Source organism: Apium graveolens, chromosome 9 (genome assembly GCF_009905375.1).
Source record: "Apium graveolens cultivar Ventura chromosome 9, ASM990537v1, whole genome shotgun sequence".
NCBI classification, from domain to species: Eukaryota; Viridiplantae; Streptophyta; class Magnoliopsida; order Apiales; family Apiaceae; genus Apium; species Apium graveolens.
This window is the reverse complement of record NC_133655.1, coordinates 25,075,653-25,092,524: the sequence shown is the minus strand read 5'-3', so window position 1 is coordinate 25,092,524 and position 16,872 is coordinate 25,075,653. Positions and strand designations below refer to the sequence as shown.

Below are 16,872 nucleotides of genomic sequence, written 5' to 3'. Positions count from 1 at the left end.
TAAGCTTCGCATCCTTGACGTAACAATCTCCTCGTCTGAATAGCCGTTAGAAACTTTTTCTCTTGTCTTTTCCCCTTGAATATCACTTCGTCACCATCCTTGGTTCTTAACTTCACCTTCTTACTTTTACACTCAGTTTGAGCCTCGTGGTTAGACAACCAATCCATTCCTAGGATAACGTCAAATTATCCTAACTTAAAAGGAATTAAGTCAACGGAAAAGTGTCGATCTTCTATAATCAAATCGCAATTGGGACAATTTCTATTAGCAGTAATTCTCTCTTGATTTGCTACTTCTATAATCAAATTGGGTTTAAGAGGGTATGTAACACATTTTAATCTATCAAGAATACTTTCAGCAATAAAGGATCTACTTGCTCCTGAATCCATTAACATTTTTACTTCTACTGAATTTATAATGAGTATACCTACCACCACATCCACATCTTGCACCGCATATTTCATTGTCATGTTAAAGATTCAAGCTCTGGGTTGAGCTGTTGGTGCTGGGAGAAGCGGCGGTCCAGCAATCCTAAGAACATTTGCCTTTTGAACAGGCTCCTTGCAGTTTCTGGCCATATGGCCCACCTTTCCACACTTAAAACAAGTTAATTCAGGCTTCATTGCTCCATTTGGGCACTCCGACGAATAATTCCCTTTCTGATTACACCTAAAACAAGTCACATCCAGCTTATTACATCTCCCCCGGTGTTTCTTCCCACAAACTTTACACTCTTGAATTTGAGGTACTATCATTCCCTATTTGTCCAGTCTTTTGAAAACGATTCTTTTGAGCTCCATTCTCGGGTTTAAACTTTTTAAACTTTTGATTCTGACCTCCACCATTCTTACCAAATTTCCCTCTAAACTTTGAACTTCCTTGCTCTTGCTCCGAGCTCTCAAACTTCCTTTTCCTACCTTCATTTTCTCTTTTTGCAGCTTCACGCTCTCCTTCCACTATCATTGTTGCACCAAGGCGGCATAATTCTTGATCTCCAACAGTGCCACTTAACTCCGTATCCATGGCCTAAGTCCCTATTGGAACCTTTTGGCCTTCTTTACCTCCGTATTCACATACTCAGGTACAAACCTAGATAACTCCAAAAATTTCACTTCATATTCTGCCACCGACATATCCTCTTATCTAAGATCCAAAAACTTCATCTCCAACTGATCTTGCATATAGCTTGGAAAATACTTCTCCAGAAACATCTCAGTAAACTTTTCCCACGACAAATATTTTCCTTCAAGTAAAGCCTTAGAAGCTTCCCACCAGAAACTTGCCTCGTCCTTAAGGTAATAACTCGCATACTGAGCTTTCTTTTCATCCTTAACTTCTGCTAACTCAAACCCTTTCTCCATTTCTCTTAACCACGACTGGGCTTTTATTGGTTCGGGAAATCCTAAGAACTCTGGGGGATGAATAGATTGAAAGTGTTTGAAGTTTCCAACTTTAGGGGCTATGGGTTGTTGCAAAAGCTGAGCAAGTCGGCTCATCATGGTGGTATCTTGGTTCAGTTCTTGGTCTTGGGTTTGAATTTCTTCTTCTTGATGATTTGGTGAGTTGGCCATTTCTTACAAACATGATTGAGCAATTATTTAGCAATACGATAGCATGGCATTGATATATAACAACAACATTTTATTATGAAATTACTTTTACGGGTTTTAAGCTTTACCCAATTTGCACATGCAATCCTATTACTATATAATTTCTCATATCATTGGTGTTTTCTCATGGCACAGGGTATGATTTTACGAAATTTTAAACACGGTTGTATAGAGACATGGTATACAAATCAGTTGTAAAGATTTCAGGATCTAGAATAGGAAACAAGATATATGATGGATTCAACAAGCCAATGGTACATCGATAAAAAGTCTGATTATGACAAGTTCTGAAATAAGGTACAAAAGCAGGGTTAAACAGAGGAAAAGATGGAAAATATCCCCTATTTATTCCTAACTTCTAACTAGCCTCTCCTGGCTTCCACCAACAGAATACAATCATAATATGCGACTCAGCAACTGACCAAGTATCCCAAGCCTACCGGTGCCGAAAAAGAAAACAACCACAACAACTACGGGCTCCACCAGAAGTCCCACCTCATCACCACCATCTAATCATCCAAGATCTCCCTTAAAATAGACAACATCCAGATAATGATTTTATGTAGCCTCCGGGCCTCAGCATCAGCATCACTAGTAGACGGTCCCTCGTCTAATCTCCTCCGGGCAATCTGCTCCACCATCTTAATCCGGACTCTCCATTCATCATCCATAACTGAAGTCATCTGCCAAAAGTCTCGAACTATCCTATCCACCAAAGCTCCCAACTCAGGAATGCGGGAGTAAACAAAATCTCGATCCTGGGTTAACTTGCCACCAACACTAACAGGCACAATCTTAGGCATCTCAGACTCTGGCTCAGGGGCTGGGGTCTCTGACTCTGGCCTCAAGGGTGATATCTGCATAGGGATCTCACTACTCTCAGATGGATCCTCCTTTGGATTTGAACTAACATACACAAGCTCCTCTGAAGAGGGTGAAATGGGGTCCACTGGGGTACCAGTCAAACTAATCTCTGAATCAGAATCACTACCACTACTGGGGTCCTGAGAGAAAACATAAAATAGCAACCAAGAAACAGCATTAGGGCTAAATAAGACTTCCAACTATCTCGCACCCTAACTCTAGTTGCCACTTTAACCTATTCACTTTTCTTAGACTATACCTAATAGTCTAACTCAACTCTATATGAGTCAAACACTCTCGCGATATAGATATAAACCAAAATACCCTTTTATCCTAACTTGTCTCAGGGACTAGATCATATAGCTCTGATACCAACTTGTGACGCCCTCAATCTCGGGGTTAGGAAATGAGGACCCACACAACAATAAACTATGCATAAACCCTAATTAACTACTAACAGGATCAAACAGGATAAAGTTTGAGACAAGATTACAACTACCAACCATAATATATAAATTACAACCCAAAATAAAACCAAATTTACATAATCAATTCCGACTTGGAACCGATAGATAACCCATTGTATCTTTACAACTTTCCGACTAAGCGTTTGCTCACACATAACATGTACTACCTGCTCTGGCATCTGGAAGCCTACAACATGGTAGGGACCACCAGGTACGCTCTTACGAGTAGTGCGCCTAAGTCTGGCCATCCTCTTGCTTAACTGATATGGTTAGAACAAAGCATAATATATAAGTATAAAACTCAGCAAGTAACTAAATGACAGTTCTACGATGCAAATAACAATATCTTTTCATAATTACTTTTGGGGCATTCTACTGAAATTCTCTAGGTGGCAGATTTCTATCTTTGGGCTAGGAAAGGTTTTAGAAGAGATAGTTGGGATTTCAAGAATCAAGGTTCAAGATAAGGCGAAAGCCGACATTCATCACAAATCATCAACAGGATCTCAAGGATCTTTCAAATGGAAAGCGAGAATGTTTTCAATTCTGAGAATCAATAATATGATTGATAACAATATCAGAATAAGAATCAAAGTTCACAAGCTGTATGCTAATCAATATCACAATCAACTCTTTTCAAAACATTATAAGTCATTTCATTTTCAAAGAAGCAATTTGCTAAAGCAATGTATTCAATATCCTTTATAAAGTGATAGGGAACCCTTGATTGGACTACTTCAACTTTCAATTAATAATAATACGAGTGATCAGCCCGTACCGACCTCCATCTGGTCGTTAAGGTACCTATGGCATAATTTTAGCCTTAAAATGGACTAGCCCCGCTAGTCTCTTATATGACTGGACTAGTCCCACTAGTCTCTTATGTCTCAATCCAATCCATCAAGAATTCATTCGGAAAACCTTGTGTTAGAAAAGAAAGGTTTTACTAAGTTCATTTTAACATTACCAAGAATATGAAATCATTCAGACTCTTTCAAGTCGAAACTCATTCTTAAGTTCGATTTCAAGAATTCAAAGAAAGTGAATGAATCAAAGGTAAGAAAAGTTTAATGCTAAGGATCTTGATCAAATGATAATAAGGTATACAAGTTAGGAGATCAAAACAGTTCCAAGGATCATTATGGAATAAGGTAAACAAAGGAATGAAGGATCATTACGCAAGGGAGTTCATAAAGGTTCTTATAGGGTTTACAAGAATTCAAGGTATCAACAGGTGATTAGGATATGAATAAAAAGGTTACTATAAAGGATTGAACAATAATTATATCAAGTCATTACAAGAATCAATAACAGGTTCACAAGGAATAATAACAGGGTTTCTCAAGAATCAATAACAGGTTCATAAGTGTTATAAAACATCAATACTCTATCATGGCATCAACAATATCCTTTCAATACACAACTTATACAAGTTGGCAGAGTTACTTTCCTGAATTCGCTTTGTTTCACAAGGGTTGAACTACTGCCACCTAGTACACCTTTCCCTTTACTAGCCTGAATGCCCTCACGCTCCAAATCTATAATCCAAAAATCAAAACCCTAATTAGATTCCCATTCAACATTCCCGGAACGCTTAACAATTTCCCTTTATCGCAACACCCTAGAGTATATATATATATATATATACTCAATCATATTCACAAAGCATGATTATACCATATACTCATATATTTTAACCAAATAGCCATCGAATCACATATTATGACGCAATTATAACACATAGAATATAATCCTTGTATCCAAACTCTATACTCGAGTTAAAATAATAATTGTACAATCTCATATCAAGACGACTCAATCCTTCCTTTTATTTCACATTAATCGAACCAAAACCATCAAATAATCCCTAGTAATCTTACATACATTTACTTTGTGAAGTCATGTGATCAAATCAACCTCTTTTACACCCTTAACCATTCGGCCCTTACAACCAAACACAGTCAAGTGTACTCAATTACAATCATACATAATCAAACACAAATAAACCTCTTTTAGTAACATGCAAGTACAAGAATCACTTACATAATCAATTCTAATCCTTTTTAATCCAAATACCGAATCAAAATCATAATGAAAAATCAAAAATTAAAACCTTCTTTTAATTATCAAAAATTCGAACCTAAAATCAATACAAACACCATCCAAAATCGACATGCAACCAAATACTCATTTCAATTATCTCTAGTAGCTAAAGCAATTAGCATATAAACCCCCAAAATCAACTTAATCCCTTTTTCAACCATAAGACCCATTCAGGTTTTTCAAAGAAAAACACACATGCATAGATCAATTTTGACATGCTGTTAGGCACAAAGCATGCGCTAAATAAGTAACGCAAGTGTACGCGTTCGCAAGTAATATAGAATGATTTCTAGTTCGTTCCCACAGAGACTCTGATTAATTCTATTTAATTAACACTTACTCACCAATGTATGATTACTCTTCAATGTCAAGACAATAGCAATTAAAGTTGATTAACTAATATTAACTACGAGAATTAAACACTTGAATTAACAATATTAAACACACATGAGATCATAACTTCATTACTACTTCATTCAATAGTTATTGGTATTACCCTTAGCATGTAATGGTGATGATATTAATCGAACAACACGAAACTGATAGACGCCAACTTTCATTGTACGAATACCATTCTACCAAGCATTCACAATTAAGATAGAAGTTGAATAGGCATCAATTATGTTGAGACCCTATATCTCTACAGAATTTGGCAATATAACGATTTAAGCACAAGTTATTCATTATGATTATACAGGGCAAGTAAAACGGTTAGAGTTACCCACTAATCATGCATACAATACATGAAACTATGCTAGCATGGCAAGTTCTAAATCTCAAGATTCACTGTCGCTTCACAAGAGATTAACAGGCTATCTTACATGTTCGCGACGCACATAAGACGAATAAGCACAACATATGCTAGATATCATACAATCACCACATACCAAGGTATTAAAAAATTAACTAAAGAAATCCATAGTAAATCCGCTATGATCCCATGATCACGATTAGCCCATAATAGAACTCATCGTCACCATGGGTTCATATGAAAACATGATATAACACAATGATATAAACTAATAAAAATACTTAATAAATAATGAAGTACATCACAAGAGTATTAAGGTTCAAAGAATAAAGAAAACTAGCATCCACTGTTATAACAAATTAAAAGATTCACAAGATAAACGTATCCTTCCTCTTCTTCGTTGTTGCGTGCTAAAACTGTCTTCTTGATCTTCTTGTCTTTGCTCCTTGTTACTTGTTGTTGAAAACGTCTTCCAAGTTTGTTTATATAATAGCCCAAAAGAACCAGCGCTAACAGAAGCCCAATAGAACTTGAATTCTAAAAATCAGTTTCTGAAAATCCGCACCCAGGAAGCCGCTTCCTCCTTCTAGGAAGGCGCCTGCTACCAGGCGGTCGCCTGCTCTCATCTGGCGGGCGCCTGCAACCCTTCTGGAAAAATTATTATTTATACATCTGTTTTTGCTAAATTCTTCGCACATCAACCCGGGACTAATTCCAAGCACTTCTTTAGGCTTATTTTGATGAAATCCACCTGTCTAAGCAAGTTATACCCTGAAATGCAAAAACACTCAAAAATGCGTTAAATACACAAAATACTCGAGTTCAAGACACCAATTCAAGCCATTATGAAATGCTCTAAGTGGTATAAAATGCCACTTATCACACCCCCAAACTTGAATCGATGCTTGTCCTCAAGCAGCACAGACTCAAACTCAGAATAAAACATGCATGAATGCAAACTATATGAATGCAGCGATCCCCATCGCGATGACTAAACCAACTAACATATGACATATCAACAAATGCAATTAGGCGACTAGAGATCAATCAAATCACGCAAGCTAACATACAACTAGAAACGTGGTGTGTGCGAATGCTTAACAGATATGCTTCAAAACTAGATCAGACACCATAACTTAACTATCCTCAAGGCAATCACAAGCTTATACGAAGAATATATTCTAGACACAAAATGACTTATAACACTTCAAGATTATTGGAGTTTATTACGGAATCATGCTTTTATTCAACACATAAACAAATGCTTATTTGATCGTGCAATGAATGAGGTCCAGAAAAGACTTATGCAACGGTATCCATTTAGCGAGCATTAGGTTAGCGGATCCCAGACTATAAAAGCCTTAAGTCACTAGGCACAAAGTCCCCTAAGAACTTAATAACTCGAATACCAAAGAGCTCACTCATGATCAATTGTGCATTAAACCACATTTTTTTTCTTTTCTCTTTTTTTCTCTTTTTTTCTATTTTTTTTTAATTTTTGAGCAAGTGCGTTTCGCTCCTTCTTGCTCAACCCTAGACTACTCGTATACAATACGAGTCGGCTACTAGCCAATTGACGCCTAGCCACAACTAGCAATGAATTCCAATTTTTTTCCAATTTTTATCTTTTCATGTTTTTTATCATTAAGAGCCTATCATATATTCCAAACATAAGTAATAGATTAACCTCAAAAATCATCAAACCATGACAACAATCTAGTCCTTAAGCATACTCTAAGACTTAGTGAAATTACAAGTGTATCTAGCATGCATGCTAACCTAACAAGATTCAACATCACTCTAATGTTATTACTACACTCGCATCAAAGGGATCATGGTATATGCATGAGCTATATGACATGATAAATAAAGTTATAAAATAAAAAAAACTATAAAAAAAACTATATGGCAAAAATATGCAACTATATGAACTAAACTAACATGAAAATGCAACTACATGACACACACACAAATATGTTCCTTAACTACCACCCCCAAGCTTAAAATATTTACTGTCCCTAGTGAAGGTAATAGAAAGGAACACAGGGTATACCTACTCAGAAGAATCATCATCATCATCACCCTCAGAGGGTGGAGTGTCAGGAGGTGGATAAGCAGAATCCTCACCATAAACGGGCCACTGGATGTCAGCTCCAAGGCCTCTAAATGCATTCCTAAGTGCTTGGGTGAGCTCCTGCACAAACCTACTCTGCGACTCATACATCGCATCCATCCTCCTGGAAAGCCTCATGTCCTCGACATCAGCCAATCCCGAACCATCTCCTCCCTAGACTCTCGAAGGATCTTCCTCTCCTCAAGCCTGATTGGGCCTAGCCATGGTAGCACCAGCTGCTGGAACCCCTCCTGGAAGGTGATAACCCAAACCATGTGACTCGGGTTCTCCACCCGTCCACTCCTGCATCGCATTCAACGTCGATGAATCAATAGAAGCGGCCGGCATCTGCAGCTGCTCATAAGAAGGCCATTGGACTCCACATGCCTTGCAAAGCTTCGTGATAATAGAGGCATACGGAATAGAGTACTGCGACTTCCCCCTCAAAAACTTCAAAATCCCTTGGTAGATATACTCACCAAGATCCACATAATACTCATCATTCAAAATCCCCCACAACAACCTCGCCCTCTCCATTGTAACCTCATGTGCATGTACAGAAGGAAGAATATTAGCACACATAAATGCATTCCAAGCACGAGCATACCTGTTCATCGCGACATCAGGGAAATTACGATACTCGTTGGTCCCCCTTTTGAACTTCCACACTGTTCTCGGCCGACAGAGAGTAGCAATAATCAAGTCCATATCAAAATCCTCAGGAGCCTTTTCATTCCAATTCTCCTCCTGCGGTTTCCTTTATCGTTGTCCAATTACCCGGCGAATCGCCTCGGGCTGATAATCAACAGTAAGCCCACGAACAACAGAAAACCCATTCTTGTTGGCATTGGCGTTCGCATAGAACTCACGAACAATAATCATCGGAACCGCCTCAGGTGACTCACAGAATATAATCCATCCCTTCTCAGCAATCATTGGTAACAAATCACCATCCCTCCCTGATGGAAAGAACCCCCTTTCCCTCAGAATAGGCTTAGTTAGAAGCTTGGTGTACTCTTCTTCAGCAGCCCCATCCAACAATCGGGGCCTCGTAGCAGTGTTATTCGAAGAATCAGCAGTCGGAATAGTGTTGTTGCTCCCTACAGTTGGTGATCTCTTTGGGGCCATGGAATCTGAGAATAAGGGTTAGAGAGTAGTGTTTGGTGTGTAGGAGAGATTTTGTAGAGTTGAAAGTGTGTGGGATGTATATGTAGAGGTTGTATGTATATATAGGGCAAATTAGGGTTAGAATTTGATTAGGAGTGGGGATTGTGGTTAATTATGAGGAAGAAATCGTGGGCTAATGGGGATTGTGGGTTGTGGTTTTTATTTTTTTGTTTTTTTATATAGGCTGAAAACTATTTTTTTCAAAAATCAGGTCCGCAGGCGGTCGCCTGGCACCAGCAGGCGGGTGCATGCTAGCGCGCGGTCGTCTGGTCCTAGCAGGCGGGTGCCTACAAGGTCTCTGGAAAAAAAATTATGCCAACATTTTTCTGATTTTTTTGGGTTTTGGATAAAGTACTAAATTCTAAGGGTTCCTATGGTCTCATATCTTGGGTTGCCTCCCAAGAAGCGCTTCTTTTACGTCATTAACTTGATGTAGAGTAATGCGATCAAGTTGATAATAAAACGGCACTAACCACTTCACGGTTTGTCATATCCCCATAATAGTGCTTCAATCTCTGACCATTTACTTTGAATGCTTGGCCCGGATTTTTCTCAAAAATCTCCACCGCTCCATGTGGAAACACAGTTTTGACGATAAATGGTCCAGACCACCTTGATTTCAACTTTCCAGGAAAAAATTGGAAACGGGAGTTGAATAGAAGAACTTGTTGCCCCGGCATGAATGACTTAGGCGATAGCTTCATGTCATGCCACCTTTTTACCTTTTCCTTGTATATTTTGTTATTTTCGTACGCTTGAAGTTGAAATTTATTAAGTTCATTTAACTGAAGCATTCGCTTCTTCCCAGCTGCATCTAGATCAAGGTTTAACTTCTTCAATGCCCAATAAGCCTTATGCTCAAGCTCCGCAGGTAAATGACATCCCTTACCATAGACAATTTGAAATGAGGACATCCCAAGTGGAGTCTTGTATGCTGTTCTATAAGCCCAAACAGCTTCATCGAGCTTCAAAGACCAATCTTTCCTTGACGGACAAATGACTTTCTCTAGAATGCGCTTGATCTCTCTATTAGACACTTTAGCTTGACCATTAGTCTGCGGATGATAGGCAGTAGCGATGGAATGATTCACATTATAGCGTTGCATCATAGAAGTGAACTTACGATTGCAGAAATGCGACCCTTCATCACTGATGATAACTCGTGGTGTTCCAAACCTTGTGTATATCTGTTTATGAAGAAAACTCAACACTACCTTTGCATCATTAGTCGGTAGAGCCTTGACTTCTACCCATTTCAAGACATAATCGACTGCCAGCAAGATATACTGATTATTGCAGGACGAGATAAATGGTCCCATGAAATTGATTCCCCAAACATCGAAGACCTCAACTTCAAGCATCACATTTAAAGGCATCATCATTTCTGGTAAGATTCCCAACTCTTTGGCAACGATCACACCTTAAAATGAACTGATGTACATCCTTAAACAATATAGGCTAGAAAAAACCTGCTTGAAGAATACGAGCTGATATCTTTTCACCACCATAATGTCCACCATAAACTGTGGAATGACAGTCTCATAATATCTCCTCAGTCTCACAGAATGGGATACATCTCCTGATGATCTGGTCAGCTCCTTCTCTAAACAAATATGGTTCATCCCACATATACCACTTCACCTCATGCAGAAACTTCTTCTTTTGAGCCGTATTCATATTAGGAGGCATTATATTGTTAACAAGATAGTTCACAATATATGCGAACCATGGCTCTTCCTCTTGAATTGCGAACAAATGCTCATCCGGAAAAGATTCGTTGATCAATGTCTTATCATGTGAAGTAGAATTGGGATTCTCCAATCTAGAGAGATGGTCAGCTACTTGATTTTCAGTACATTTTCGATCCTTGATCTCTAACTCGAATTCCTGTAGCAAGAGAACCCAACGAATAAGTCTAGGCTTTGAATCCTTCTTTGAGACCAGATAGCGGATGGCAGCGTGATCATTGAACACTATCACCTTTGTCCCAAGTAGATAAGATCGAAATTTTTTGAAACCAAAAATTATAGCCAAAAGCTCCTTCTCAGTAGTGGTGTAGCTCATTTGGGCTCCATTAAGCGTCTTACTAGCATAGTAGACCACATGAAAGATATTAGACTTTCGCTGCCCAAGAACTGCTCCCACTGCATAATCACTTGCATAACACATCATCTCAAAAGGTTCTCTCCAATCAGGTGTCGTAATAACTGGTGCGGTGATTAAACTCTTCTTGAGAGTCTCGAATGCTGCCAAGCATTCATCATCAAATTTGAAAGGCATATCCTTCTCGAGCAAGTTGCACAACAGCTTAGATATCTTAGAGAAGTCCTTGATGAAACGCCGATAAAAAGCCGCATGACCAAGAAAGCTACGGATTCCTTTCACAGAAATAGGTGGGGGAAGATTTTCAATGACGCCCACCTTGGCTTTATCCACCTCAAGACCTTTACTGGAGACCTTGTTCCCAAGAATGATGCCTTGCTGCACCATGAAGTGACATTTTTCCCAATTGAGCACTAGATTGGTTTCCACACACCTTTTGAGCACCTAACGGAAATTATTCAAGCATTCATCATACGAATGTCCAAAGACGGAGAAGTCATTCATAAACACTTCGACATTATTTTCAATCATATCAGAGAATATGGGCATCATGCATCTCTGAAAAGTGGCAGGTGCACCACATAAGCCAAAAGAAACTCTGCGAAAAGTAAATGTACCGAATGGACAAGTGAAAGTAGTCTTCTCTTGATCTTCTGGTGCAATGCAAATCTGATTATAGCCCGAATAGCCATCCAGAAGACAATAGTACTCATGACCAGCCAACCTGTCAAGCATCTGATCAATAAATGGAAGAGGGAAGTGATCATTCCTTGTGGATTTATTCAACTTTCTGTAGTCCATGCATACCCTCCATCCTGTGACTGTTCGAGTGGGGATGAGCTCGTTTTTCTCATTTGCTACCACAGTAATACCTCCTTTCTTAGGTACACATTGCACGGGGCTCACCCAAAAACTGTCAGAAATAGGATATATGATTCCTACATTTAGCCACTTTAGAATTTCTTTCTTCACCACTTCTTTCATGATAGGATTAAGCCTTCGTTGTTTCTCAACTCTTGGCTTACTACCTTCCTCTAGCAGAGTTTTATGCATGCAGTACGAAGGGCTGATCCCTTTTATATCTGCTATAGTCCATCCGATGGCCGATTTGAATTCTCTCAGAATCCTCAAGAGCTTGTCCTCATCACTACCTGAAAGTTCAGATGCAATAATAACAGGCAAAGTAGATGCATCACCTAAAAAAGCATACCTCAAGTGTTCAGGCAGTGGTTTAAGCTCCAAATTAGGTGCTTCCTCAATAGATGGTTTGAGCTTTCCCTCAGCATTCTTGAGATCAGTATTACCAAGAGATTCAAATGGCATGTCTAGCTTTCGTTTCCAAGGAGAAGCATTCATATATTGTAACTGCTCATTGCCTTCCTTATCATCACTGTCAAATTCCCCCAATAAGGCTTTTTCTAAGGCATCAGACCTTATCACATGATCAAGTTCTGAAGTAACTGCAGAATCAATCAAATCCAACTTGAAGCACTCTTCATCTTCCGTAGGGAATTTCATCGCATTAAACACATTGAACGTCACATCTTGATCCTGCACCCTCATAGTGAGTTCACCTTTTTGCATATCTATCAAGGTACGACCTGTAGCCAAGAAGGGTCTTCCCAAGATTATGAGAATCTTCTTATCTTCCTTGAAATCCAGAATGATAAAATCTGCAGAAAAGATGAGCTTGTCCACCTTTACTAGCACGTCCTCCACGATGCCTCGTGGGTATGTAATCGAATGATCAGCCAATTGTAGAGTCATGTAGGTGGGCTTTGGATCAGGTAAATTCAGCTTTTTGAAGATAGACAATGGCATTAGATTGATGATTTCTCCTAAATCACAAAGGCACTTGTCGAATGACAACTTGTCAATGGTGCAAGGAATGGTGAAGCTACCTGGATCCTTAAGCTTTGGAGGTAACTTTTATTGTAGTACGGTACTGCACTCTTCCGTCAGAGCAATAGTATCAAGATAATCCAGTTTCACCGTCCTTAAAAGAATGTCTTTCATGAATTTCGCATAACTAGGCATTTGCTCCAGAGCCTCAGCGAAAGGTATGTTGATGTGAAGTTTTTTGAACACCTCCATAAACTTACCAAATTGCTTGTCCAGCTTTTGTTTTTGCAATCGCTTAGGAAAAGGTGGTGGAGGATAGAGCTGTTTGTCCCCTGTATTACCCTCAGGCAGAGTGTGTTTAACAGTAGTCTTCCTTGGTTTCCCCTCTTTCTCCTTTTGCTTTTCTTCTTCATCTACAACTTCAACTTCTCCATCTTTTGCTTTTTCAGCATCATCAACTTTTCCATACCTTAAGGTGACAGCTTTGACTTGCTCTTTAGCTTCTTTCCTGCCTGGCACTTCAGTATCGCTTGGAAGTGTGCCAGGTTGACGATTGAGCAAGGCATTGGCTATTTGTCCAATTTGATTTTTCAAGGTCTTGATAGAATCAGCCTGACTTTTTTACAACAGCTTTAACTCCTCAAAATCAGCACTAGAAGTTTGAGCAGCACCTCCTTGTTGAGGATATCATTGCCTTTGAGCATATTGCTGAGGTTGCTGGAATCCAGGTGGATTAAACTGTTTACTTGCAGCTTGCTGATATGGTTGCTGAACAGCATTCTGATTATTGCTCCAGTTGAAATTGGGATGATTTCTGTTATTAGGATGATAAGTAGCGGGCACAGGCTGTTGCGGTCGCTGATAATTGTTCACATACTGAACAGATTCATTAACAAGAGAACACTGATCCGTAGCATGAGAGCCTGCACAAAGCTCACATACACTAGCTATTTGATTTACTCCATAGTTGGCTAAAGAATCGACCTTCATAGACAGTGCCTGTAGCTGCGCTGCAATAGTTGTAGCTGCATCAACTTCCAGAATACCTGCTACCTTCCCAGGCATCATCCTTTGAGTTGGGTTATGATACTCATTTACAGCCATAGTTTCAATGAGATTATAGGCCTCAGTATAGCTTTTGGCCCACAAAGCGCCTCCAGAAGCTGCATCGAGCATGGGCCTAGATTGGGCCCACAAACCATTGTAGAAACCAGTGATCACCATTCAGTCAGGCATACCATGATGTGGACACTATCTCAACATCTCCTTGTAGCGCTCCCAAGCTTCGCATATAGATTCTCCTTGTTGCTGCGCAAACTGAGTAAGAGCACTCCTCATAGCTGCGGTCTTGGCCATTGGATAGAACTTCACCAGAAACTTTTACGCAAGAACTTCCCAAGTAGTGATGGACCCAGCTGGTAAAGAATGTAATCAGTCCTTAGGTTTATCCCTCAGAGAGAATGGGAAAAGCCTCAGCTTGATAGCCTCATCAGTAACACCATTATATTTGAAAGTACTACAGATCTTGACAAAATTCCTGATATGCATGTTGGGATCTTCAGTCACAACACCTCCGAAAGAAACAGAATTCTGCACCATCTGAATGGTGCCCGGCTTGATTTCAAAATTATTGGCCTGAATAGCCGGATGAATGATGCTTGACTGAATGTCATCAATTTTAGGCCGAGAAAAGTCCATAAGAGCTGGATCATCTTGAACTATACGATCACCCATTGTTATAGGTTCTTTCTTTTCACTCTCTTTATCCGAATCTTCAAAAATTATCTTCTCCGGAGAGTCAAGAGCTGAATCTGTCTCCTCGGCTGTATCTAGATTTCTCTTGCGGGTGCGAGAACGTGTTTGCATAAACGCTCGCTAGAGTACCTCAAATACGACTGGAAGCAGTAAGTAACAAGTCTTAATCAATGAATCCTATTGACCACTGATGGCAAGTACATAAACTAAACAAATTAACACCGAGTCCCCGGCAGCGGCGCCAAAAACTTGTTAGGCACAAAGCATGCGCTAAATAAATCATGCAAGTATACGAGTTCGCAAGTAATATAGAATGATTTCTAGTCCGTTCCCACAGAGACTCTAATTAATTCTATTTAATTAGCACTTACTCACCAATGTATGATTACTCTTCAATGTCAAGACAATAGCAATTAAAGTTAATTAACTAATATTAACTACGAGAATTAAACACTTGAATTAACAATAATAAACACACATGAGATCATAACTTCATTACTACTTCATTCAATAGTTATTGTTATTACCCTTAGCATGTAATGGTGATGATATTAATCGAACAATACGAAACTGATAGACGCCAACTTTTATTGTACGAATACCATTTTACCAAGCATCCACAATTAAGATAGAAGTTGAATAGGCATCAATTATGTTGAGACCCTATATGTCTACAGAATTTGACAACATAATGATTTAAAATGGTTAGAGTTACCCACTAATCATGCATACAATACATGAACCTATGCTAGCATGGCAAGTTCTAAATCTCAAGATTCACTGTCACTTCACAAGAGATTAACAGGCTATCTTACATGTTCTTGATGCACATAAGACGAATAAGCACAACCTATGCTAGATATCATACAATCACCACATATCAAGGTATTAAACAATTAACTAAAAAAATCCATAGTAAATCCGCTATGATCCCATGATCACGATTAGCCCATAATAGAACTCATCGTCACCATGGGTTTACATGAAAACATGATATAACATAATGATATAAACTAATAAAAATACTTAATAAATAATGAAGTACGTCACAAGAGTATTAAGGTTCAAAGAATAAAGAAAACTAGCATCCACTATTACGATGAATTAAAAGATTCACAAGATAAACTTATGCTTCCTCTTCTTCGTTGTTGCATGCTAAAACGGTCTTCTTGATCTTCTTGCCTTCGCTCCTTGTTACTTGTTGTTGAAAACGTCTTCCAAGATTGTTTATATAATAGCCCAAAAGAACCAGCGCTAACAGAAGCCCAATAGAACTTGAATCCTAAAAATCAGATTCTGAAAATCCGCACCCAGGCGGCCGCCTCCTCCTTCCAGCCGGTCGCCTGCTCTCATCAGGCGGGCGCCTGCAACCCTTCTGGAAAAATTATTATTTTACTTCTGTTTTTGCTGAATTCTTCGCACATCAACCCGGGACTAATTCCAAGCACTTCCTTAGGCTAATTTTGATGAAATCCACCTGTCTAAGCAAGTTATACCTTGAAATGCAAAAACACTCGAAAACGCGTTAAATACACAAAATACTCGAGTTCAAGACACCAATTCAAGCCATTATGAAATGCTCTAAGTGGTATAAAATGCCACTTATCACATGCAAGGCTTTAAATCACAATTTCAACTCATTTTAACCCTTAACTTAACCATTCAACTCATTTTCTTTACAAATCAAACTAAACTTATTTGATTATACTCAAACCTTACATGCATGCCATGAAACTTTCTTAGAAACAAAGATTTATATTCAATATCAAGTTTAACACTAAAATAAATAAGCAACTCATCATTCAAAATCAAAAAACCCTTTTTCTTTTAACAACAAAATTCGAACTAACACCAAACAAAACCAAAGAAAATACAACATAACATCCAGTATACTTCTTATATGATTATATACTAAGAAATTGAGATTTTCTTAGATAAAATCAAAAGAAGTTGATTTCAAAACTAGCTTAAACACTTACATGCAAAAGGTAAACGGATAGAGAATGAGAAATAAGGAAGATTGATGGTAAAAACTTTGATTTCCAACTAGAATTAAGCTTTGCATGTAAGAGAGAGAAGAAGGGAGTGTATGAGAGA

General features: G+C 38.7%; 1 non-coding gene across 1 annotated transcript; it reads left to right on the top strand.

The window, feature by feature from the left end:
• Positions 1-14,254: 14,254 nt before the first annotated feature.
• Positions 14,255-14,361, top strand: LOC141687977 (small nucleolar RNA R71). The gene has a single exon (XR_012561449.1). It is a non-coding gene; the product is annotated as a small nucleolar RNA R71 (small nucleolar RNA).
• The last annotated feature ends 2,511 nt before the right edge of the window (positions 14,362-16,872 follow it).